Consider the following 26,062-nt stretch of genomic DNA (forward strand, 5'->3'; position numbering starts at 1 on the left):
ACCAAGTTGGCATGTCCTGATAGTGAAGTGCTGCCATCTTCGTGCTTCACTATTGCGAGGTAGCCTGCTCTCCGTTGGATAGAATGGGCCGCCGGGATTATTAATGCTATGATCCTAGCTGGCTCGGAGAGTACGGTGCAATGTCGAGTTTGGTATCCCTGAACTCGGGGTTTAATTACGCATCCGGTGGTGTGGATGGTTTTTGGACTCTGGGTTCGAAAATAGTACTTTTAGAAAGTATCTATTTTCTTGTCTAACCATATCTGGTCTCTGCTGGTCTTGCGTGTGTGTGACAGGAGCTGGGTGGCTCCAAGAGGTCTGGATGAGTCAGTGTGGGATGAGTGGGACATTAAGTTGAGAGTAGGGGGAGAGTAGTTGTTGATAGCCTGCCTTGCCTGATACAATGCTGGCTCCACCTCCTGCCAAGCGACTGATGGCTCTGTGCCTGCCATGGACGATCCTAGCCCCACCTCCTGCCAGGAGGACGATAGCTCTGCTCCTGCCGGTGTCAATGCTGGCTCCACCTCCTGCGGGGCGTCTGAGGACCCGGCCCGGCTCAATGAATAGGCCTGGTGCTACTGCCTAGCTCCACCCACCGCAGACCCGGGATGTTGGGAAACCCCCGGCAAAGACAAAGGGATCAAAGACGAAAAGGGGTATAAGAGAAGGACCCCTCAACTAGGAAATCAGATCACTTCTGACAAGGAACCCTGTAACCAAGGACAAGAAGCCTGCTGATCTAAAGGACTGCTTACCCCTTCTGCCAGTGTGCTGTTGTTGGGGGAATCCTGCCGTGCTTCTTTATTTTTGCCAAGGAACCAGGAGAGAGGAACTGTGTGTGTACTCTCACGCTTGCTAAGAAAATCTCCAAGGACTGGAAGAGTGCCAGTCTCCTGCTGAAGTCACAGGGCTAAAGGACTTCATCTGCTAAAAGTGCTATCTTGCTGGAAGTGTGAATCCAGCACCTCTGAAAGGAACAGCAATCACGACGACCGGACGCTGGGCCCAACCGACGCCAGCAGCAACGCCAGTGAGTAGGAGTACGGCTCTAACTCCAGAGGACCTCGTGTCTGCCCCGCTGCTGATCGCATCAACCGTGCGCCCTTCGACGCCATGAGCGCTGCTCACTCTGTGCAACTACATCATCGACAACGCCTGCTGAGGCCTGATCGACACCAAGACGCGACGCCGGAGTGCTCGACGCCGCTGATCATCGTGTGCTTCATTTTCCTAAAGGTACTGTGTTGTTGGGGGTCCGTGTGACTCCAGGCCCGACGCAGCGCTCCTCGCGGTCGACGCCGAACCTGTGGATTATCTTTGCCTCGACGTTGTGTAGCTCCCGTGTGAGTTACCCTGTTGCTAAGAACTGTGTTTTCCAGAAGAAGATTTGCTTGATACTAAAGACTTTTGTGCTAAAGACGAAACTACCTTTGAACTATCCTTTTTCCTTCCTAAACGTATTTATTCCGATTGTGTACAGTTTTGCCGTTATTTGGTCTTGTGCTAAGCTACCAAGGGGGTGAGCAGGGGTTATCGAAGGGTGTGATCCCCTTGCCCTGACTAGAAAAGGAGGGTCCCTATTTGTCAGAAGTGCATACCTCTGCCAACTAGAGACCGCCGGTTCTAACATTGGTGGCAGCGGTGGGATTTGGACTTTGCATTTATGACCCATGTACAGTGATTGGTGAGCGCTACATAGTGAAAGCAGACCATAACGCAGTCACAATCTGATTTGGAAGGATTCTATTTTTGTTCTCCGCTTTCCTGAAACTTGATTTTCTGAACACTGCCAGTTTAACCATGAGTGACAACGGAGTCACTGCCCCTGCTATCGTTGTTGTTGAAGAGTTCGAGAGGAGTAAGCTAAAGAAATACAAGAAAGATGAGCTGAAACACTTTTGCGACCAGTTTCAAGTTCCTACCACCGGCCTCTCGAGAAAAGATGATTTTTATAAAGCATTGCCAGAAATCCCTCTGATGTGGTGGTGGTACCCACAGAGGAAGGGGATGAGGAGGTGCCAGTGAATGGACCTGTGGCCTCTCCCGGAAGCAGTGTTTCCTCCAAAGGTCTTTCCCCTGAAGAAAGAGAAGAAAGGGCGAAAGAACGAGCTTACAACATGGAGATGGCAAGGCTAAAGATAAATGGGCAGTTGGAGTTTGAAAATGCAAGAGGTAGAAGGGAAGCTGATTTAGAGATCAAAAAGTTGGAGTTTGAACGAGAGAAGTTAGCTTTGGAGCGTGAAGCCAGGTTGAGGGAACTGGATATCCAAACTAAAAAGTTAGAGTTGAACCCCTCTGGTGGCAGCATTCCATCCGAGCCTGCAGAAAGTAAGTTTTACTTCCCGAAAGATGTGATCAAAGATTACAACAAGAATGAAGATATTGGTCAATGGTTTAAAGCATATGAGTTAGCATTGTTGGCCCACCAGGTCCCTGAGAAGAATTGGGGAGCGGGGTTGTGGGGTCGCTTTGTGAAGGAGGGAAGAGATACCCTGTTAGACATGCCTGTAGCGGATAGGATGTCGTATGCTCATATGAAAGATGCTTTAATGTTGCGATATGGCTTAACCCCCGAGCAGTACAGACAAGCTTTTAGAGAATGTAAGAAGTTGCCTGGTACGACGTGGGTTGAATATGTGTCTTATTTTTGCAGAGCCATGGATGGTTGGGTAAAGGGCAGCAACGTGGAAAGTTATGAAGCTCTTTATGATTTGTTTGCTTGGGAGCACTTGTCTAATAACTGTTTTCCAGAGCTGCGCCAGCACCTGATTGATAGCAAGATATCTAACCCTAGAAAACTTGCTGAGGAGGCGGACCGCTGGGTCAGTACCAGGGTCCACAAGGGTCCAGTGGGAGACTCAGCCAAAGGTGGGCAGGGTCCCCAGCAGAAGAGTGGGGGGGACAAGGGTAAACAGAAGGAGTCTCAGAAAGGGCCCCAAAGTAATCCCCAAGGGAACCAAGGGAAGGGTTCCCCGCCTCCCCCTGAAAAGAAGTCAGGGGCCCCGACGGGTAAACCTGTTCATAGGGGCCCCCTAACCTGCTACGGTTGTGGGCAGGTGGGACACCGGTTTTATGACCCCCAGTGTCCCAAAAAGGATTCGAATGCACCGCCGCGTGCACCCCCTCGTCAGTTGGCAAGTGTAGCCTTGGGAGGGGAAGAGATGGTTGTCCATGGTGGGAGGGGTCCCGCAGAAATGTCCCTGGTCTCGCTAGGAGACATGCAAATGGTCCCTCCACCCCCTCTGCCTAGTAACACTAGTAAATATAGGCAGTGGGTGACCATTAATGGCCATAGAGTGGAAGCCCTCAGAGACACCGGAGCGAGTGTGACAGCTGTCAAGTGTCCCTTGGTGTCCCGAGAGCAGGTGGTTCCCCACGCATTCTACCCCGTGATAGCTGCCGACAACTCCCAGAAAGAGTGTGAGGTGGCTCAGGTTTCCTTTGAATGGGGGGGAGTTTCAGGTACTCTTCAGGTTGCTGTGAGGCCCGCCATGCCTGTCGACTGTCTCCTGGGCAATGATTTAGAAGACTCACCTTGGGCTAAGGTGGAGAGAGCAGCGCACTTGAAGATGTTGGGTGTGCCAGAGTGGGTGTGTGCAACCACTCGTTCGATGACAGCGAGTAAAGGTGTTGATGGGGTCCCGGAGCCTGAAAGTACGGCCCAGGACCCAGCTGTAAAGAGAAGAGGCAGGAGGCGCGGGAAACCGGCCCCCGTAGTTCCCGTGGTCCAGGAGGAGGTAGACCCTAAGGGGGATGCCCTGGAGCCCACAGGGGAACAAATTGCCGAACTGGGAGATCTGCCCGAGCTGACCCACTGGCAGCAGGATGGTGGTCCCTCCAGGGAGGAATTCTGTGCGGAACAGAAAGTGTGCCCTTCTCTTGTGGGCATGAGGCAGCAGGCCTCAGCCCAATCCTCAGGTGATCAGTCAGGATCACATTTTGTGTACTGGGAGAACGACCTCCTGTATAGCGAGCTTAAGGCTGCTGAACCTGGGTCAGCCCGTGTGCTGGTGGTCCCCCAGCGCTTCAGAGCCTTCCTACTGGGTTTGGCTCATGACGTACCGTTAGCTGGACATCTGGGGCAGGACAAGACCTATGACAGGCTTGTCACCCATTTTTATTGGCCTCAGATGCGTAGGGATGTAGACATCCATTGCAAGACTTGTCGCACTTGCCAGGCGAGTGGGAAAAGCGGAAGGAAGCAGAAGGCTCCTCTCCAACCTTTTCCAGTGGTCAGCACCCCCTTTGACCGGGTGGGTATTGACATTGTTGGCTCTGTGCCTGCCATGGATGATCCTAGCCCCACCTCCTGCCAGGAGGACGATAGCTCTGCTCCTGCCGGTGTCAATGCTGGCTCCACCTCCTGCGGGGCGTCTGAGGACCCGGCCCGGCTCAATGAATAGGCCAGGTGCTACTGCCTAGCTCCACCCACCGCAGACCCGGGATGTTGGGAAACCCCCGGCAAAGACAAAGGGATCAAAGACGAAAAGGGGTATAAGAGAAGGACCCCTCAACTAGGAAATCAGATCACTTCTGACAAGGAACCCTGTAACCAAGGACAAGAAGCCTGCTGATCTAAAGGACTGCTTACCCCTTCTGCCAGTGTGCTGTTGTTGGGGGAATCCTGCCGTGCTTCTTTATTTTTGCCAAGGAACCAGGAGAGAGGAACTGTGTGTGTACTCTCACGCTTGCTAAGAAAATCTCCAAGGACTGGAAGAGTGCCAGTCTCCTGCTGAAGTCACAGGGCTAAAGGACTTCATCTGCTAAAAGTGCTATCTTGCTGGAAGTGTGAATCCAGCACCTCTGAAAGGAACAGCAATCACGACGACCGGACGCTGGGCCCAACCGACGCCAGCAGCAACGCCAGTGAGTAGGAGTACGGCTCTAACTCCAGAGGACCTCGTGTCTGCCCCGCTGCTGATCGCATCAACCGTGCGCCCTTCGACGCTGTGAGCGCTGCTCACTCTGTGCAACTACATCATCGACAACGCCTGCTGAGGCCTGATCGACACCAAGACGCGACGCCGGAGTGCTCGACGCCGCTGATCATCGTGTGCTTCATTTTCCTAAAGGTACTGTGTTGTTGGGGGTCCGTGTGACTCCAGGCCCGACGCAGCGCTCCTCGCGGTCGACGCCGAACCTGTGGATTATCTTTGCCTCGACGTTGTGTAGCTCCCGTGTGAGTTACCCTGTTGCTAAGAACTGTGTTTTCCAGAAGAAGATTTGCTTGATACTAAAGACTTTTGTGCTAAAGACGAAACTACCTTTGAACTATCCTTTTTCCTTCCTAAACGTATTTATTCCGATTGTGTACAGTTTTGCCGTTATTTGGTCTTGTGCTAAGCCTTATATAAAAATACTTATTTTTATAATACTACGGTGTCGTGTCCATTTGTAGTGTATTCACTGTGTTACTGTATGTGGTCATAATTGCTTAACGCACAGCCTCTGAGATAAGCCTGTACTGCTCTGCCAAGCTACCAAGGGGGTGAGCAGGGGTTATCGAAGGGTGTGATCCCCCTGCCCTGACTAGAAAAGGAGGGTCCCTATTTGTCAGAAGTGCATACCTCTGCCAACTAGAGACCGCCGGTTCTAACAGCGCTCTAGTCGTTCTTTAGAACACTCTGGGACATTCTGTCATTGGGCTATACTTGGGCTACATCTGGGTGATATTTGGGCTACATTTGGGCTCTTTTGTCTCTGGTGGCCATTTTGGGAGACTGCATGTCAGAATGTTTTAATGAAATAGAAAAGGATTTGAGAAGTCACTCAAAATGAGCCCTAATTTTTCATTCTGCAGCACTAATCATACTTTCTATGGCAAAATATACCCCCTCATGTTGTTTCTTTTTAAATTAAATGTTTTAAGAGTTACCACTTTATTCCAATCAAGATGGCTTCAGGTGTGCCATACCTTTGTAATAAGTAGGACTGTTAGTGCTCTAGTTGTTCTTTAGAACACTCTAGGAGGCTGCAGTAGAACACAAAGGAATCAACTGACAGTCTCTGTCCTTGTTGGATGTACATGTTTTACTGAGAATGTCAGACTTCATTTTCACATGACTGAGAAAGATAATGTGAATTTACAGAAAATATGCTTTCAGTTTAGCTTATAGATCCCCTTCCAAACCACTGTGGGAAAATCATGAGATATTAGTTTTCTTTCAAACAATATTCATGATATCACAGCAGAAGGTTTTTTCACATGGTAAAATCACCTTAGAACCCACCACAATTCCTAAAACGAGTATGGTACCATCAACAAATGATTTATAATGTAACTAAAGTCCTAAAACCCTCTATTAACTACAATGCTTTTTAATGAGGTGCTATCATGTATATTGGTCCCAAGATGGCTGCCAACACTTCTTGGATGAAGTGCTGACAGCCAATCAGATCAGATGTGTGGTTAGGATCCGCCCAGATATATATCTTTTTTTTAACCTAAATTACTCAAAATCCACTGGAGCACATATATTGAGACCTAGCAAAGGCACATCGGGCTAACAGTCCCTACAATTTTGCCAAGTTTCGTGCAAATCCATTCAGCCGTTCGAGCTAAAAGTGAGGCCAACCGCCCTATGGAAATTAACATGGGAAAAACGCGTTTTGGGACCCCCCTTTTTTCTCGGCCCCCCCTTGATAAAACCCCCCCAAATTGTCAGGGGCTGCTCAGAAACAAAATGTTCCATTTTCCTGAAAATTTCAGCCAATTCCGTCCACAAACGCCAAAGTTATTAGACATAGAATTTTCAAAAATCCCATAGAGAAAAAATCCTAACTATATATACCTACTGGCGACCGCCAGTAGGTAATATATATATATATATATATATATATATATATATATATATATATATATATAAGGTAATATATATATATATATATATATATATATATATATATATGTATATATATATATATATATATATATATATATATATTACCTTACCATAATAAATACTTTTAGTATCTAAAACCAATAAAAAATAGAAAAACACTTTCTTCATAAAATTCAGTAAAGATAATTAAGATAATTCATTTAAGACTTAGTCTCCTAATTTTGTTTTTGCTATTAATAAAAACTTTACAAAGGTAACATTCATACCTATATCATTTGGTTGGAGACAACATTTCAGGGCTTGCCTACATGTCCGTATTCCACGTACATTAAAAGGGAATTTTAAGTAAAGATTTCCTTTCATTTTGGAGTCCCGGACAAATACATAACAGGTGGACAATGTTCTCTTCTCCACTTTTACATAGTCTACATAATGCACACTTTTCATTGATTTTGCAAGGAGGGAGGTGGCAAGTTCCCGGGAGTTTTCCAAATCTTGCTTTGAGAAGGATTAGTTTTTTTTTTCTGACCACGGGGTTTCCAAATAGTCTTGTACCTTCTTTTTTTTAATATCCTTTCATTATTGTCCAAGCATGTTTTCATTTTGTAAGACTATCTTTGTCGTTTAGGAGTGATAGATGGTTTGTAGTTCTATTGATTATTTTTTTGAAAGATGCATTAGTTATAGTATTATTCCAAATTGAGGTGATCGCAAACTCTTCTATAGCTTCTTTAAGATAGTACCATGCTGTTGCCTTTGTGTTATTACTTATCTCTTTCCATAATAACTGCGATATTTGATTGTCGTGATCGTTTTCAATCCGGTTCTAGGTTTTAATAAAGTGTCCCTTCCTCGCTTAATATTGGTTCGTTAAACCAAACTCCTGTCTAATTTGGGCTGGCGAGGCATTAATTGGGAGGTGAAATAGTAATTCATATGTTTTGGATATAGCCTTATTTATTGTTTCAGTATCATTTCCCATTAATGGTTCACTGCCATATGTAATTGTTGGTAGCAGTCTTGCCCCTATAATCTTTAAAAGCGGCCCATATGTAAGGTTGCCCAGTGTTTTCTGCAAGATTCTAAATGCAGCAATTAGGGAGTTTGTCTACCTTTGAATATCTCTTTTTGCGGCTGATAATTACCCTTCTCATCAAACAGTACTCCCAAATACTTGTATACATCGACTTGAATAGAAGTGGGGCCAGTACGCAGCCTTGTTTTATACCTTCGATGGCTGGGAATTCCTTCGATAGCGTTTGGCCATCCCCCATCCTTATCCTAACCCAGGTTTTGCTATATAAGAGCTGGATCATTTTCAGCAAGGCCCTTGTAATATTCATTTCTCTGAGCTATTTCCACAGCAGATTTCTTTGGACACAATCAAAGGCTGATTTAAAGTCTACGAAACATAGATACTACAGCTGCTTAAGTCTAATTGACTTGTACATTATAAGATATTATTAGGTGTAGTTATTTCAGTGATTCACAGTTTTTTTTATTCGTAAAGCGGAAAATCTGCTATCCATGTCAGGAGTTTGTATAGCCCAAAGGAGCCATTTGTGATTCACATATTACTGGTGCAATCATTTCTGGTGCATTTCAGAGCCACCACCAACGCCCAGCATCAAATCATCAGAGAAACGAGGAAAAAAGCGATTGAAGACAGAATTTCCACCCACGCACACAACAGCAAGGAACTCTTCAGCATCATCAAGGAGTTCGCCCAACCCACCAGCGAGTCTACCGACATCCCTCCCTCACAAGACCTCTGCGACAAACTCAGCACCTTTTTCCACCACAAAATAAAGAGCATCTACGACAACTTCGACGAAGACAACCAACACACTGAACCCTCACCAACCACCCCGACACCCGGAAACCAGCGATTGATGACTGGACAGCCCTAACCATCGAAGACACACTCAAGACAATGAAGTCAATCCACTCAGGGGCCCCCACGGACCCCTGCCCCCACCACATCTTCAACAGAGCCGCCGACAGCATCGCACCCATGCCGACATTGATATGCTATTCGGAAATGTGGTTCTGCAAGGTATATGGGCGCTGATTCGTAAGGAAAATCACTTGGCTGAATTAGGTAGCGATTGGGCTGCTATTAGAGCTACGGATGCGAATCAGGTAGGTGGTGCAAAGCCTGAGGATTTGATTACGGCTCTTCCAGGTAGAATAATTGAATTGATGAAGACAATGATGCCTGAAGTGGGAGTAAATTGGGATAAGCTGGCCGCGTGCAAGCAAAAGAAAGACAAAAGTGTCTCGGATTTCTTCACTCATTTTGAAGAGACGTTTATAGACCACAGTGGTCAGGGTTTGAGTGTAGAGTGTGGTCAGCGATAATTTGTGGATAAGTTTGTATACAATTTGCTTCCCGAGTTGTCGAACAAATTAAACAGTTCTCAAAGTGCATGGGCTGTCTCTTCTCCAGCTAAAATATTGGCTACTGCACAGTATTATGAGAACAGAGATAAGGAGGAAAAGGAGAAACAAGAGAAGAAAAAAAGAGATCTGAAAACAAAGGTTCTCTTGCAGCAGGTGTATCCGCCTCGCTCGAATCAGAATCAGCAACCTTCCCAGTTTCAACAGCCCCCACAGTTTCAGAGATTGTTGCAAAAGCCCGAGTATTACGCGCCGCGACCTTCGTTAGTCCCTAATCAATGTGCATATTGTAGGGAAGAAGGGCATTTCAAGAATAATTGTCCAGTTCTATTACAACGTAATAATGGGATGTCTACTCCCCGAGGTCGTGGTAATTTTCAGGCAGGATCTAGAGGTAGAGGACGGGGTGCGTCCTCCCAGGAGCAACAATCTTTTCCTTCATCTACTTCGAATTACTTTGATCAACAGGCAGTTCCGTCCACACAATATTATTATGATGATTATCATGTTGAAAATAGAGTCAACGATTTTCAGATTGAATAGGACAGCCATGGACAAAGTGAGGGAGTTGTGTAGATTCCAGTAGATCAAAATGGGCCATATGTTACTGTCAATACTATGGGCGTTTTAGAACCGTTTCTTTTGGATACTGGTGCGATGAGAAGTTTTATTATGCATTCTAAACTCCCTGCGACACCTTTGTCTGGCATTATGAATACATCTGTGGGATTTTCTGGCGCCCCAGTCTGTAATCCGGTTTCTTGCCCTTTGCCTGTCTCGATTGGTCCTTATGATTTTGAAGCTTCCCTTATCTTGACAACTGGTTGTGGGGAGAATTTGTTGGGTTTGGATTTGTTAAAAAGATTGCATGCAACATTGTATTGTTCTCCTTCTGGTGTGCATCTTACATTGGGAAAGAAATTGATGTCTCCCATGTGTTTGTCTCGAGATCAGTTTCCACCTGAGTTGCTTTCTCTCCCGGAAAGTCTTTGGGCCACGGGTCCGAATGATGTGGGTCGTCTTGCGATCCCGCCGTATGTTGTTACAGTTAGAGAGAATGTTAGGATGCCACGTATTCCCCAATATCGTATCTCAATTGATGGAGAAAGAGCACTGTTGGCTATTGTTGATGACTTTATTCGGAAAGGTGTGGTCGAAGAAACAAGAGGCAATGTTTGTAACAGTCCTGCTCTTCCGATCCTTAAAAGAACGGATCCCTCACAGCCTCCTGTCTATCGATTTGTTATCGACCTGAGGGAGGTCAATAAAATAGTGGTACCGCAGTTCCCTGTTGTTCCGGACATCACAGCCTTGTTAACGATGATCCCTTCTTCGGCAGCTTGGTTTTCTGTTATAGATCTAAAGAATGCTTTCTTTAGCATTCCTATAGCTGAGGAAAGTAGGGACATCTTTGGTTTCTCTTTAGGTGGCCGAAGTTTAGTTTCCGCTTTAAGAGAGGTCCTCAAGGCTATTGTGAAAGTCCTTCTATTCACAGTAAAGCTCTTAAATCCCAGATTGATGCTTTTTCTTTGCCTCCAGGTGCTACGCTTATTCAGTATGTGGATGACTTACTGGTGGCTGCCAATACGGAAGATGTGTGTAAGAGTGCGACTGTTGCGTTGGTGCATCATTTGTCTGCTTTGAATCATAAGGTGTCACCCTCTAAGCTGCAATATGTCCGCCAAGAAGTGACCTATTTAGGTCATCTCTTGTCGAAGGAGGGAAGGCGATTGACCCCAGAACGCATTCATGCTATTTCACAGATGTCTGTACCTACCACACAGAGAGAAGTGCGTGCCTTTTTGGGTATCACTTCTTATTGTAGACAATGGATTCCTAATTTTTCACTCTTGGCGAAACCATTGCTGGCACTAACATTGAAAGACACGCCCCATCCGCTCCCTTGGACGGATGAATGTCAGCAAAGTTTTGTTGATTTACGTACTGCCTTGTGTTCTGCTCCGGTGTTGGGTACCCCACATTATAGCAAGTCCTTTACACTGTACGTTCACGACAGAGAAGGTTGCTCATTGTCAGTTCTGACACAGCAATTCGGAGATAAGCAAAGGCCGTGCGCCTATTTCTCCGCTACATTAGATCAGCTAAAGCTTTTCCCAGTTGTCTCAGAGCTACAGCAGCTGCCGCAATCTCTATTAGACAGTTTGCTGGATTAGTATTGGATAACACACTCATTGTTATGGTTCCACATGCAGTGGACGCCTTGCTGAACAGAACTAAGACGCAGCATCTCACGAGTGCTCGTTTGTCTGGTTACGAGCTGACACTTCTAGCGAGTCATGTACACATTAAAAGATGTAACACGTTAAATCCAGCTACGTTGTTTCCACTCCCAGATGAGAAAGATGATCAGGAGAAACATGATTGTTTTCTCCGAACGGAAGAATAAACGAAGGGTAGGATTGATTTAAAGGGCACTCCGCTCAAGGACCCGGATGGGATCCTTTGGGTGGACGGTTCTTGTTTTAAGCTTCCGAATGGAGAAACCACTTCTGCCTATGCTGTCACTACCTTATGCACTATTGTTGAGACGGCACGTATTGAACATAATTCAGCCCAAGCATCTGAATTAATAGCCTTGACTAGAGCGTGTGTGTTGTCAAAGGGAAAGAGAGTGAATGTGTACACGGATAGCCAGTACGCCTTTGGCGTTGCACATAGTTTCGGCAAGTTGTGGAGGGAGAAAGGATTTTTCACTTCCCCTGGAACAAAGATTCAGCATGGCCAGTTTGTGACGGATCTTCTCGAGCCACTTACCTTACCTACACAAATAGCGATCATAAAGTGTGGTGCACATAAGAAAGTTACAGATGGTGTGGGTCGTGGAAATGCATTTGCAGATGAGGTAGCGAAAGCAACAGCTTGAAACATTGCTAGCCGAATGTATGTGGCAGGCCCTGCAAATTGGGTTAGGGAAATTGGAATGTGTGAGGACACGATTGAGAGTGTGAAAACGATTCAGGGAGAGGCTACTGAAAAGGAATTGAGTACGTGGAAAGAAAGTAGGGGAATGTTAGATGAGATGGGCTGTTGGACAGAATTGTCGGAACATCAGCGTTGGTTGTTACCGGACGCTTATGTGTTACCGGCTGTGACAATGGCTCATGGTCCAGCTCATATTAGTGAAAAGGGCATATGTAAGCTTTTGGCCCCGTATGGCAGAATGAAGGAATTCTGAAATGTGCAGAAAATGTGGTTAAACATTGCATTGTTTGTCTAATGCAAAACCCAGGAAAGGGTACCCCAACTCCGGCAGGTCATTTTGCCCCTCCGTCATATCCTTTTGAGGTGTTGCAGATTGATTACATTCATATGGATCGCTGCAACAACCTCAAGTATGTTCTGGTGGTGGTATGTGCCGTTTCCCTTTGGATAGAGGCCTACCCCTTGAAAGATAATATAGCTTTGTCGACTGCTAAAGTGCTAATAAAGGAATTCTTCCCTAGATTTGGTTTGCCGCGCATTGCCTGGAGTGACAAAGGAAGTGAATTTGTGGGCCAGATTATGCAGAAAGTCTGTTCTGGTCTTGGTATTCGGCAAAAATTCCATGCAGCAAACCATCCACAATCAGCAGGTTTGGTTGAGTGTTACAATGGCACACTCAAACTGAAATTGGCTAAGATTCAAGCTAGCACTGGTCTTGCTTGGCCTGATGATTTGCCCCTAGCTCTCTTGTCCACCAGAACTACTGTGCACTCTCGTATGGGACTTAGCCCCTATGAAGTGGTATTCGGACGCCCGGCAAATGTTTGGGGTGTCCCTCGTCCCAAAAGATATTCTGACATACCATATCCTTTGTTGATTGACTATCTGCACGATTTGACTATTAAATTGAGTGTTATTCATCAACAGGTGCAAAGTGTTTTGCCGGAGGCCTCCACAGACCCAGGTCATATGATTCAACCTGGAGACTGGGTCTGTGTGAAGAATTTTCAGCGGAAGATTAATCTGGAGCCTCGCTGGTCTACGCCTACGCAAGTTTTGCTCATCACCCGCACTGCTGTCAAGGTGGTGGGAAAACTAAATTGGGTCCACGGCGTGCACTGTAAAAAAGTGCCACTGCCGTTGCCCTTTGACCAGTGGATTCGTAGTGGTGTGAGAGAATCGGACACTGCAGCTATTCCTCGCTTCGTTCCCTTCAGTGACGCTTAAATCTATGGGACTCAGTCAAAAAAAGCGGATGATGACATTCTTCAAGCTGCTGTGCCTTTGCATTGTCGGGTAGATACTACAAATCCAGAAGCTCTATTTCAGGACCAGACCGTGCCGAGCAAAACACGTTACAATTTAAGACCCAGAACTAATAAAAAGAACTGAATTTTTTTGTCAACATTCTCCTATTCAAAGACATTTCTTTTTGAACTCTTTTTTGCTTCCTTTTTGATATAATTTTTTCAGTTTTAGATGTGCCATCTGTCTCCGTCGCAGGGTCACGATAGGAGTCTCAGACTGTAACCTGGTTTTTGACCTTTTAGTAAGTGGCTAGTGCCTCAGGATTCACAGAAATAAGTAGCTGAGTGATTAAGGAAGAGTGCCGTGAGCAACATTTTCTTTTAGACAAAGATGGATGGCGCAACAACCATAGGTAGGGAAAATAGGAAGCAGGAAATGCGAACCAAGTATTGTAAATTACTGCGTAGTCGCTTTGGCGTAACATTGTGTGTTTTGATGGTTTTATGTATTTTATTAGCTTGCACACGATGGATCGTTCATATTTTGCAAACCAGAAATGTTGCTAATTCTACATCCTCTTTGCCTTCTCGCCTTTCTGTCTTTTCACATAAAATGCATACTCTACCCCGTCATGAGCAGATTAGGAGAGCCGAATATATGAACAATACGTTCATTAAACTGTTGCACCAACATCAGTTGGCGATTAACATGACTGACTGTTGGGTGTGCGGTCTTATGCCACATAATGCGCAAAAGGGAATGCCATATCTGGTTCTTCCTTTTTCATATGAAGGTTCAGCTTGGGCTTATCTGACAATGTTCTCAGCCGCATACCACAACAGACTTAGAAGCCCTGTAAGAACTTCTGGGATTGGACTAGATTTTAGTCATAGCTCTCTGATAAAAGGCATAGTAATAATGGCTAAAATCGTAGAGAAGAGTAGGATTCCATTAGATGAGAAGAGAGCTTACGATGGATGGAATGTTACCCACTATGTCTCTATTCTTGGGGACAAAACTAAGAAGGGTGAGTCTTCCCCAGTATGGACTGTGCCCCATCAAGGTAATTTTTGTCTCCAAATGAATAGCAAGAAAGCTGACATGCAGCAGAAATGAGCATATACATAATTCTTTTCGTCCCTTGATTTTCCTCCGATGGTTCCGTCACAAGGAATGTATTTTGTCTGTAATGGCCGAGCCTATACTTGGCTCCCTTCCAATTTTTCTGGAACTTGCTACATAGCTTTTCTCCTTCCCCCTACATATACGGCTCCGTCAGTCCATCACAAAGTTAGACATAGCAGAGGTGTAATTGATGCCAAAGACACGGCAGAGCAAGAGGGAGGAGACTTCCTTAAAGGATTCCTTCCCTTTTGGGGTCCGATGATTAACAGCAGACATATTAGACAACTGGTTCGAGTGGTTGAGACCACTATTAATGTTACTGCAGGTGCGATAGGTAACATTACAGCAGAGCTTCAGGCTGACCGTCTCATGACGTTGCAGAATTGAATTGCACTAGACGTGATCCTAGCAGACCGAGGTGGTGTCTGTAGATTGATCGGATCTAGTTGCTGCATTTATATTCCAGACGACGCTCCGGCAGTATACGAAGCCATTTCCAAATTGCACACAATCTCTGAGTCGATTCATCAGGACGAAGGAGATTGGTCTTTTATGGGATGGATTTGGGGAATGTTGTCAACTTGGGGGTGGAAGATCTTAACGTTTCTTGGAGCAATCTTAGCCGTCATATTCTCTTGTTGTGTATGTGTGCAATGTGGTCCTGCAGTTTGTGGCCTGTTGGCTACTCTATGTGTTCCACAATCTGCTACTCAGAAGACAGAGAATATTCGAATGATGGTGCAGCAACAACTTGAGGACCTTATGAACATCAGTGTTGACTCTCCTGTATTCTCCTGTTTCACGACTGTTCTCATACGATACACAGCTGTATGTTTTCTTTGCTCGTAAACTGAATAATGTGGATTCATTTGTAATTTACTTAAGAGGTCGAGTGACAAACGGGACCGGGAATTTGAGTTGCCTTAGTCTTAAAACATTGTTTCTAACATTTGCCTATAGCTCATGCTCGTGTATTATTGCCTTTTTGCATTGTGTTGTGCTGTATATAAACCTGTGCGCCACGGAGTTAAGTGGCAGTCTCTTTTGAACCTTGTTGCATTGATGACTTCTAAGACCACTGTACTAGCTGCAGCTAATAAATACCATCTTCTCCGCCAGGCGAAGAGTCCGTGTCTCTGTATTTGATAAGGCGGTGAACTCTGGGGATTTAGGCGTACCCTGCGCCGCCGGGCCTTAAGGCTGCGGTTCTCCAGTGCCTTTGGGGATTGGGTACAGGGCATGGCTGCACCCAACCACACACTGCTCATGGCGATGGATATCTTACTTTATGTTAAACAACAATAAAATTCACTGAAATATTTCAGGGCGGCCAGACCTTGAGGAGTTTTACCCGGCCTATTTCTGCAGAGTTTCATTAAAACTCCAAATTGTGAATTGCAGTGGTTTTGTTAGTTTAAAACAGTAAGTTATACCTGACATTTTCTTCTAATTATAACATCCAGTTAACCTTTGATTTTTTCACTGAATATGTATATATAAATTAAAAAGAGGCCAGTTTCAGTTTTTGGCATTTGTCTATGTGCCATTGTACTTGAACAGTATGGTGCAATGATCTATGCTTAGGTTTTGCTGTCCTGAGCACCAACACCATAACATTAGTCTATGTTTTCACTGAGCTACACTATGTTCTCATTCTCAATTTGTTAGCTTCTTGAACCCTAATCACAAACAAATCTAAGTATGGCTCTTAGGGCAATATTCCAGTGGGATGAATTTATTGATGATGATTCAGACATTTTCTGTGGTTTTGTCAAAGTTGAAATATGTGTCTCAGGACTTCCTTTGAGTTTTTATTTCAGACGCAACTCAGCACTGTCACTGCTAAACTTAAATTCAACAACTAATGGCCAAGGGAACCACAGGGGTTATCTAGTTTCAAACAGTGCTCATAAATATACTCTCTGTGGTTTAATTTTTCAAGTGATGAGTGCAAAGCTTTGTACATTTGGATATGTAGAAAAGCATAGGAATATCCAATTAACCTGTGAAATAACCATCCCGGCATTTCAAGCAGAGCTCTAGACCGCTCCATATACCCCCAAACCAATTCTGAATTTTTTTAATTTGTGAGTTCTTCATTGGATAATTCTGAGATAGACATGTTGGCTATCTCACATTATAAAATATGGCTCCTCCGAGATTTATCAGGTGCGGAAAAAAAAACCATTGATCTTGTTTTTGGCAATAACAAGCAGATTTTGGCGCATAATACACCTAAATTCGGATTTTCCACTAAAATCTAGGGGGTAGATTTACAATCACCTTGTGTCACTTTTGCGCTGCCGCTACGTCACTTTTTGTGACGCAGCAGCGGCGTAAACACTGCGCCACGTTGCGGCTCATTTACATTGTGATGCATCTAGGGAGATGCGTCACCTTGTAAAGCCCTGTGCCACATTGTGCCTGCATCAGGTATAATGTATGCAGGGTGGGTGTTCCCATGCAAGAAAGCCTTGTAGAAGTGATGCAGTAAAATCTACAAGATTTCACTGCGCCGCATCTAGGACGCTACTGCTTCAAAACCTTACTCCTGCTTGGAGCAGGCGTAAGGAGTGACGCAGCACAATAAGTATAGGCCTCCCCATGCATTGCTGGAGTTGCATGGTGCTTGCAACACAACTCCAGCAATGCATGACTTTTGCGGCAAGAAATGCGTCAGAATTTCTGACGCATCTGTCTAGCCTTGCGCCATGGTGCACTGTATTATAAATACGACACATCCATGGTGGCGTAAGGGTTTTGCCCCTAGGCATTTATCCTCAATACATTTTGCCAGATTTGACTTGCAGGCATTTATTAAAAAGCCTCCTAGTTATGATATGTGCAGTGACAAGAGTTGCCACACATATCAGAATTAAATGGGTCCAATTCAATGAATGTCTAAGTGTGGGAGTTTGGTGCGAAACAGTTAACAGATGGTCACAGAGTGAAGTTTCCATCGCAACTGGTGCAGCATTATATGGATGCCACAGAATGAACTGGTATAAATTGACAATTCATCTTTACAGCAGTCCATTGAAGAAATGTAACTTCAGCATTTAACATGATTTCCTCTTTTGAATCAATTTATTTCCAAAAGCTTATTTGCTACTTTTTTTTGTGTGGAGTCTTAAAGAAAGTGTCTCCAGTAAGTGATAAAAGATATAAAACAAAAGCAAGTCTGCCAGTTCAGCACTGGGGAGTCGGGTTCTGCTCCATGGACCCTGCCATGTAAAATATAAATTCCACAAAATGTAATGGAAGCACAGCATTACTGCATCCCCTGGGGGAGCTCGCTAGGCGCGCGCTGGATCCAATTCCAGCATTAAGTGTTTCCCTGACCTGAAGCGTTTTTCTTCTGGCTCGCTCTTTGTATTCCTTCGGCAGCACAATGCCGCCTCTAAATAAGAATTAATTACCTAAACTTCAATTTCATTTAAAAGAGTTTGTTAAGAGTCTTGTCCTTCAAGGACTGCGGTTTTGAGAACTTGGGTGGAAAACTATTTAGAGACTGCACTTTAGCTTTCAGCACAGCCATGCAGTCATGAATTTGAAAACTTTCTAAACTTTGGAATTTAATTTGACCGAAGGATGCAGAAACATCTCTGGGCAACTGAGCTGAAATTAGATTCCTATACATGAAATGTTTTTGATCATGAGACATTTTGATCTTTCATAAAGTGTTGTTTGAATTTTAGAATCAAAATATGTAAATGGACCGCTTTAGGTGATAGCAGAGTGGATACTCGGTTCTGGTGTATGACAAAACAACACGTTTTTTTTCTGATTATGCAACTAATAGAATGGATGAGGTTGCAGTATAGGGACTTGCCAGCACGTGTACATTTCCAGAAATCAGACTTTAAGATTTTAACTATATAATTGTTCTAGGTGGAAATTCAATTGGGCCTTTTTTCAGGTGTTATTAACCTGGGCCCAGAGGAAGTTGAATGTTAGATGCCTGTGGTCTTGAGCGATACTTATAACAATCTCTGGGCCCTTTTTTAGGGAGAAATGTGATTATCTGTGGCTTAATGAGGCATGCATATACACATAGTCGGGACATTGTTTCCAGGAGCATTTAAGCACTGTTCAGAGAAAGAGGGCATGAGTTCAGTAACATTTGCAGGAAGGGAGACTTTCTTGCACATAAACAACCTTCTCCTCATCGCAGACACCCTTGCACTATGGTGCAAGGGGGCCTGCGTTGGCGCTGTACTGTTAAATTTACTGCCAGCGCAGGGAGAAATGTAGGGCTGCGCCATATTCTTGTAAATATGGCGCAGCCCTGCCTTGTTGAAGTGGTGGAGCACGGTGTTAAGCCAAGGAGGTTACAACCACGCTCTGCCACTTCGTTGTAAATATGCCCCATAGTTTAAGATGCATTCTGCCTCTATGTAGTCCTTGGGTTAGAACAGTATATAAATAACGAGGGCGCAGATTATGCCAAAGTTTATGGTAACTGTGTTTCTTTCTCTACTTCAGCCACTAATTATTTGAGATTTAATTTCTATGCCATAGATCAGTCTCTTTTGCTGTGGGTACGTTTTTGCAATACCAATATGTTTGCTTCACCTATGACATAGAGTTATTGATTTAGCGATTTACAAAATACAATGATTATTTCTATTCCAATTGAACTAGGACCGTGTCCTTTAGGAGTACACTAGTGTACAGGGGGGCATATTTTCAAAGAGTTCATGTAATACAGCGCAGCAAGTGAAGTTGCTGCTCTGCATTTACTGGGAGAGAGCAGAACTGCAGAACAGGGGTAACTTCCTGCACAAAAACTATCCTTTGAGGAGATTTCATCTTTGTAAGGTGCCACAGAATGCTAAAACATCAACGAGGAAATGACATGGAGAAATAAGGATATTTCTCCCATTAATGCAAACCTCAGGCAGGTGCACCATTTTGATGCACACATATGTCTACAAGTTTTTACAGATATGGCTTTGCCCCAAAATCCATAGTTGGATACATGGGAGCGCTCATGCACCCCCCATGGAACGCCTACTTGGGGCAAAGTAATGCAAGGCAGCACATCACGATGTACCGTGTTCCTTTTTTACAAAGCAATGCAAATAACCATTTGCATTGCTTTGTAAATTCACCAAAGGATTTTGAGTCGGCTCTGCATCAAAAAAGTGTTACAAACATTACAAAAAATCTTTAAAAATCTCTGCATAGTATGTATGAACTGAGACCCAGAGATTCACAAATTTCCTGTTTTATCCTATATAAGGGGTGGGTGAATTTCCTCACTCTGAGGTTTGGGGAGATATAATTCAAGCTTCATAAACCTATGGACGAAGGTGTAATGCTAGGATCAAAGGCTCCTATTGCCTGTTGTGTTGATGCATCTGTTATACATACCTGCCATTATTTCAAAGTTATTCTTATATCACATTTAGTTAGCTCAAATATAGTCAAGAAGTGGTAACTGCCCATAAAAATATATAAAGCAAAGATTGAGGATCAACTACCACAATCACAGCAGCAGAACATGAGTGGATGGAGATTTTGATCTGAAACATAGTTTTCCTGTTTTAAATGAGGAAATAAGAAGAAAAGTGTTGATTAAATATAAATAAGAGATGCATCGTTTCACAGTTCTATAATGCAGCACCTATGTAATTTTCCTTGAGAGCATTTTGAGAAAGTGCTACTAATTATGTGTTCTGGATTATTCGAAAGACAGGGATCTCTTTACAGCAGATCTGTAGTATCCTTGGTTGTGATGATTTATCCTGTGCCAGTGGAACCCTGCCTGAATGATGCAAGATGGAATGTTGGGAGTGGGAACTCACAGTTGGAGAAGGGCTGAGCGCCCAGCTGGGTGCTCCTGGTGGGGCTTTCATCTGCTTTCAACTGCTTTGTACTAGCTTATATCTACTGTACTAGTATGCTGTAACTAACCAGAATAAATCTACCTGAAATACTACTGCAACAGTCTGGACTTAGTTACTACAAGATCCCTGCTGGATTGCCATAACACACTGTACCCAAGCTATGTAATGAGATGCTGCTTTGTCCAGAAAGATGAATAAGCTACGCCAATCGTGAGCTAAGAGCATATACATTGTTTAGTATCTCAACATTCTAACTGGCTTTTGCATTAATGTTGAGAGACAACCAAATGTTCAGGTGTGGCTGGCATTATACATGGAAAATTGAAGTAGAGAGAATAGAATTAGAAGGAGTAGAGGTCCTGTCAGATTTTATCTGAGTGTTGACAACAAACCTAGAAAGAGGACAAAATTCAACACCCACCATGCTTAAGGTGCTTGCTACCTTGTGTGTGATACCATGCATGAATCAGAGGTGGGTGAGAGGCAAGTTCCTTCATTTTTGTGAGGGAATGGAACTGAGTGGTTTAGGACTGGACAGTCCAAGAGACCATGTAGGATGGTATTGAAAGCGTAGGTGTGGACTTGAGCCCCATTATAAGCATTATGAGAGAAACAAATGTAAATGAGAAAAGGAGTTTCCTTGTAAATAGTGGTATACCTTTGTAAACCATGTTTTCACTGACAACTAATCTAACAGCCTGGTTTTGAGATTAGTATCACATAATCTGACAAAAGATGTCAGATTTGCCACCCACACTGATGGAGCTATTACTGTGACATTTAGTGCAATGTAGGTTGTGGGCATGCTGCTGTCAGAGGCAACTATAAAGGTAGCATTAGCTCTGCAAAAGTCCTGAGGTGACTTCACTATATATCCTGAAGAGACTGTCATGTACTTATGCTTAGGGTTGATGATCTGCTGCCATGTTTCATTGCGATAAATCCATGAACAACACAACAGAAATATTCCCATACCTTCAGAAAGCGCAGGGTACTGACAGGCAGGCTCACAGTTCCTCAGGAGCAGTGCCCTAAAAGCCCACCTTCCAGCAGCACTGACTCCATGGTATGATAATTGTAGAGAGCCACCCGGGCTCTCCTCAACATTTCTAGCATCACTGACTTACCTGCGGGAGCCACCGAAGGTACTGGTGCACCACCTACTCACTAACTTCTGGGCCTCACCATGCGGCTGATTACACACTGCTCTGCAGCCTCCTGAGTGCCTGCGCTTCATGTTAACTTGGCCCCTCTGCTTGCACGCTGCCGATAATAACGGGTGGTGCGCCGTGTCACTGCGAGCACTGAGGGAGCTCATGATGCCGCATGCAGCCGGATCGGCAAGAGGCCATGCCCGGCTCCACGTGCTCCGACGGCCCGGAGCAGCCTACAGACGCATGATGCAGAAAACAGCCTGGAAGAGGAGACCACACACAGCAGGTGAGTGCGCAGAGGCCCACCTCACATGACACAGGGACATGTGCTCACAGTTTCCCCTTCCAGTTTTGTCAGCTGGGGAACTGCAGCCCACACAACAATCCCTGCAGCTGAGTGCAAGAGGACAAGTACAGAGAAAGGAAAAAGAAGAAAGGGACATTCTACACACCAAAAGATATGGTGCAGGTAACCCTCACTGCACAGGGACTACACATTGCGGAGGAACAGGCAGCACAAAGATATGACTCAGCGCACATCTAGGCAAGAGCAAGCCGGACCACTATGAGTACACCACAACAGGCAGGTGCCACGGGCCCTCAAGTGGACGCTGGGCAGTGCTTAATTTCTAAAAAAAGAAATGCAGTTGCTGAAAATGTTGCCAAGGAGGCCACCGCTCACGTCTTCCTCTGGTGAGCCCCGCTTTCAACACTCTCACTGCCTCAGTCTCTATCTTCTAACTTTGATCTATTGTCTGCCCCCTAAGTCTTTGCTCTAATAGTCTATCCTCTCACCTCTCTAATTGTTTTCTATCACCTTTGTCACACCCTGTATTTCTGATTTGCCCTCTATTTATTTTAGCCCTGCCCTTTTTTCTCTCCACTTTTATCCTTGCTCTGCTCTCTCCCCTTGATCTTGGCTCTTTACTATCACTCTTTAGCAGTGATTAGCTGTGTCTCCATTGTATCATTTGTCTGCTTTTTTTCCTCTGTCCTGTCCTCCACATCCTTTCATTCTATCTTCTCTCTTCTTAATGCTCTCTTCTTCACATCATGGCTGCTTTCTCTTTGTATCTGATTTGCTCTCCTCCTTTTCTTCTACTTTGCTCCATTTTATATCTCTCCTCTCTTGTTGTTTCTTCTTCTCTTTACTCTTGCTGTCTCTCATCTGTAACACTGCTGCTGCCTGTGACCCCTGTCGTCACCCTATACATGTCCCTGCTATTTTGAACTCTGCATTTTCCTGTTGTCATTCCTAAAGAGGTTCTGTCGGGTATTGTGCAATCTCTTTGGGTTAGGCTGCAGACAGCTCTAAAACACAAACAAGCAAAACTCTCTGATATCCAAAGTTTTTATATATATTAAAAACAAAAACCAATGAAACAGTAAGTTGGAATTACTTCATTCCACTACATTGTTATCAAACATCAGTGCAGTGACTGTAGTGAATCCAGTGACAAATGTGAAATATATAGTGACACTTATATACAAAGACGTTGAATCAATACACTTTACAAAAAAGGAGGCGGGAGAGGGGGAAAGAGTAGAACGATATGTTCTTTTATCGTTTTGTGGCCAGTTTCATCCTAGTAAAAGTTCCAAGGAAAGCAAGGAATTATTGTCCATATTCCTGGAATTATCTTGGCCAAAAGGAGGAGCGTCGACGTTTCGACCCTGGTTGCGCCCCAGTTGGTGGTCGCGGCGGGTCTTTATCAAGACAAGGGGGGGCTGGAAAAGAAGGGAAACCTGTATCAGAGAGATGCATTGCAAAGACCGTCATAAATGACGAGAGTATCTCCAGGTTACTTACATGGGAAATGTTCAACAGTTAATGTGTTCCAGAGGGTAGCCCGATGGTCAACCTGGAACAAAGTATTTAAGTAGGAATTTTAGGACCAAATGGTTTGGGATTCAATACACTCATAGTTTTAAGTGCCTAAGTGACAGAATACGTTAGTCTGCCCTGAACAGTGCACGTGTGAATTAGCCTATTAGTTTAGCCTTTATCAAAAAATGCTCCCCGGATGGTCAGGAGGGAGTCCTTATTAGAATCAACGGTGGACATCTGTGATTTGAAGTGAGCAATATGGTAAGTGTGCCGGCACGGACATGCCGAGCGCTCCAACATACCATTAATTGCCAGGGTGATTGGTTATCTCAGCCGGAGTGCCTGCGTGATACTCTAAAGAACAGTGAAGTTCTACTTAAACTGGAAGGGGCAGTCAGGAAGTGCCGTCTGGACTTACCCTCGATATACAAACATCAGCGTCAGTGCTTCCGTGATGTGGGAAAAGCGATCCAACCGTGAACGCCAGAACCGAGCTCTCTGGGTGAAAGCGCTCGTACTAAGCGGCTTGTCTCAGGGCGGTAAATGTACTCGTTTCCAGGCAACGTTGAGCCGGAACGAGATTGGCCAATCAGGTAAAAGCGTCAGCGAGGAAGGCGGAAGGCCTTTCGCCTCAAGGACGCAGTGAACGTCCGTTGCTAGGCAACAGTTGGACGCATTGGTAGCGCGTGGTCAAAGTGATCGTCCGGTGTTAGGCAACAATTAGACGCCTTGGTAGCGCTGCGCGTGGTCACGGAGGGGACATGGTGTTCCACAATGAAGAGAAATGGCATTTGGAAAGGCTCTCATATTCATGGGGAAATAATGTCAAATGAACAGTGATTATGACATATGCATGATTGTTACCAAACATTCAATACTTCTTGTTAATTTGTGAAGATACAATGCTGATAATCTTATGCGCCATACAAATAGAGCCATACAAAAAGAGGCATTAATAAGATTAGTGGAAGCAATTACAGACAGCATAGTATGCACATTTACAATTCATGTCTATCCTAGAGTAAAACATCGAAAATATTCTAGGTTATTTCATATGGATCAGAAATTGATGTCAGGTGTTTACAGTAGCGCCATCTGTTTGCTAATTTCCTCATGTTCATTTAGTCCCTGGCTTACAGAGTTTAAAATATGGATCCATTTGCATTCTTTTCTGTTCAGTGTGGTGGTCAATGAACCACCTCTTGGATTCATATTGATTTTCTCCAGAATGCGCCAGCGCATGCTTGTAGGATCATGGTTACTACTCAGAAAGTGTTCTACCATAGGTGCACCCTGTACTTTGCAACAAATCCGGCTCATGTGTTGCAAAATACGTGTTTTCACTTTTTGCGTCGTCTGTCCAACATATGGTTTATTACATGGACAGAAGATGACGTAGATGACGTTAGCAGTGTTGCAGTTGGTCAGGGTGGGCAGGCTATAGGTCTTGTTGTTGTAGATGAAGGATGGACCATCCATGCACATGGAACACGCTTTGCAGGTACCACACCTGACATGTCCTTTTATAGGTGGTAAACCTAGCTGGTCTCTGAGAGTCACTGGTTTGGGTGGTTCTAAAAAGGCTTTTACAACATTGTCCTTTATATTTCTCCCTCTCTTGAAGGCAAACAATGGAGTTGTTTGAGTATTCAGTTCCGAGGCAACCAGATTCCAGTATTTCTTTATTGTCTTTTTTATCACATTACTTTTGGAATGGAAAGTGGTGACACAAACCAAACCAACCGAGTCTGAGCCTTTATCTTTTGGGGTCAAGAGTTCCTCTCTCGGGCTGTACCACGCTCTTTTTTTGGCACGTTTCAAGAGACCTACCGGGTAGCCACGTTCCCGTAAGCGCTTAGTTAGAGTCTCGCATTCCTTAAAGAAGTCCGTTCTTTTCGTGCAGTTGCGTCTAATGCGTAGGTACTGACCAAAGGGCAGGTTATCTCGTAGATTGCATGGGTGGTGTGAGTCATATTTCAATAAGGTGTTTTTCTCCATAGGTTTCCTGTATAGATCACAGATTACTACACCCTCTTCCGATTTGAAAACAAGATCCAAAAAGGCAATGCTCTTCTTGTCATAATTCATGGTGAATTGTATATCCTTACTTCTTGTGTTGAGCCAGAGGAAGAAATCTTTGAGGTAAGCTTCAGATCCAGTCCAAATCATTATCACATCGTCGATATAACGTTTCCATATCGAGATAGAGTCAATGAATGGGTTGTCTTCTGTGTACAGATGGCGCTCCTCATACTGGTCCATATAGAGATTCGCCAGGCTCGGAGCATGCGTAGCTCCCATCGCTACCCCTTTACATTGAAGGTAGAACTGTTGCTGGAATACAAAATAGTTCCGCTTCATTGCGATTTCCAGCAGTTCAATTAGGAAGGAGGTGGGTATCCAGTGAGGTGCTGGCCGTTTTTCCAATATCTCCTGGATGCCCTTGATTGCATTGTCTTGTGGTATCGATGTGTATAGAGAGGAGACATCGAGTGTGACCATAAACTGTGTAGCCTCGTCATATGGTTGTCCTTCTAGGAGTTGAATTATGTGCATAGAGTCCCGCACATAGGATTTGGTTTCAGGTACCAGCGGTTGCAGAAAATAATCAATAAATTGATTTATGGGTTCTAGTACAGAACCACAACCTGAAATTATTGGTCTTCCGGG

This window comes from Lissotriton vulgaris, chromosome 3_1, assembly GCF_964263255.1.
Source record: "Lissotriton vulgaris chromosome 3_1, aLisVul1.2, whole genome shotgun sequence".
NCBI classification, from domain to species: domain Eukaryota; kingdom Metazoa; phylum Chordata; class Amphibia; order Caudata; family Salamandridae; genus Lissotriton; species Lissotriton vulgaris.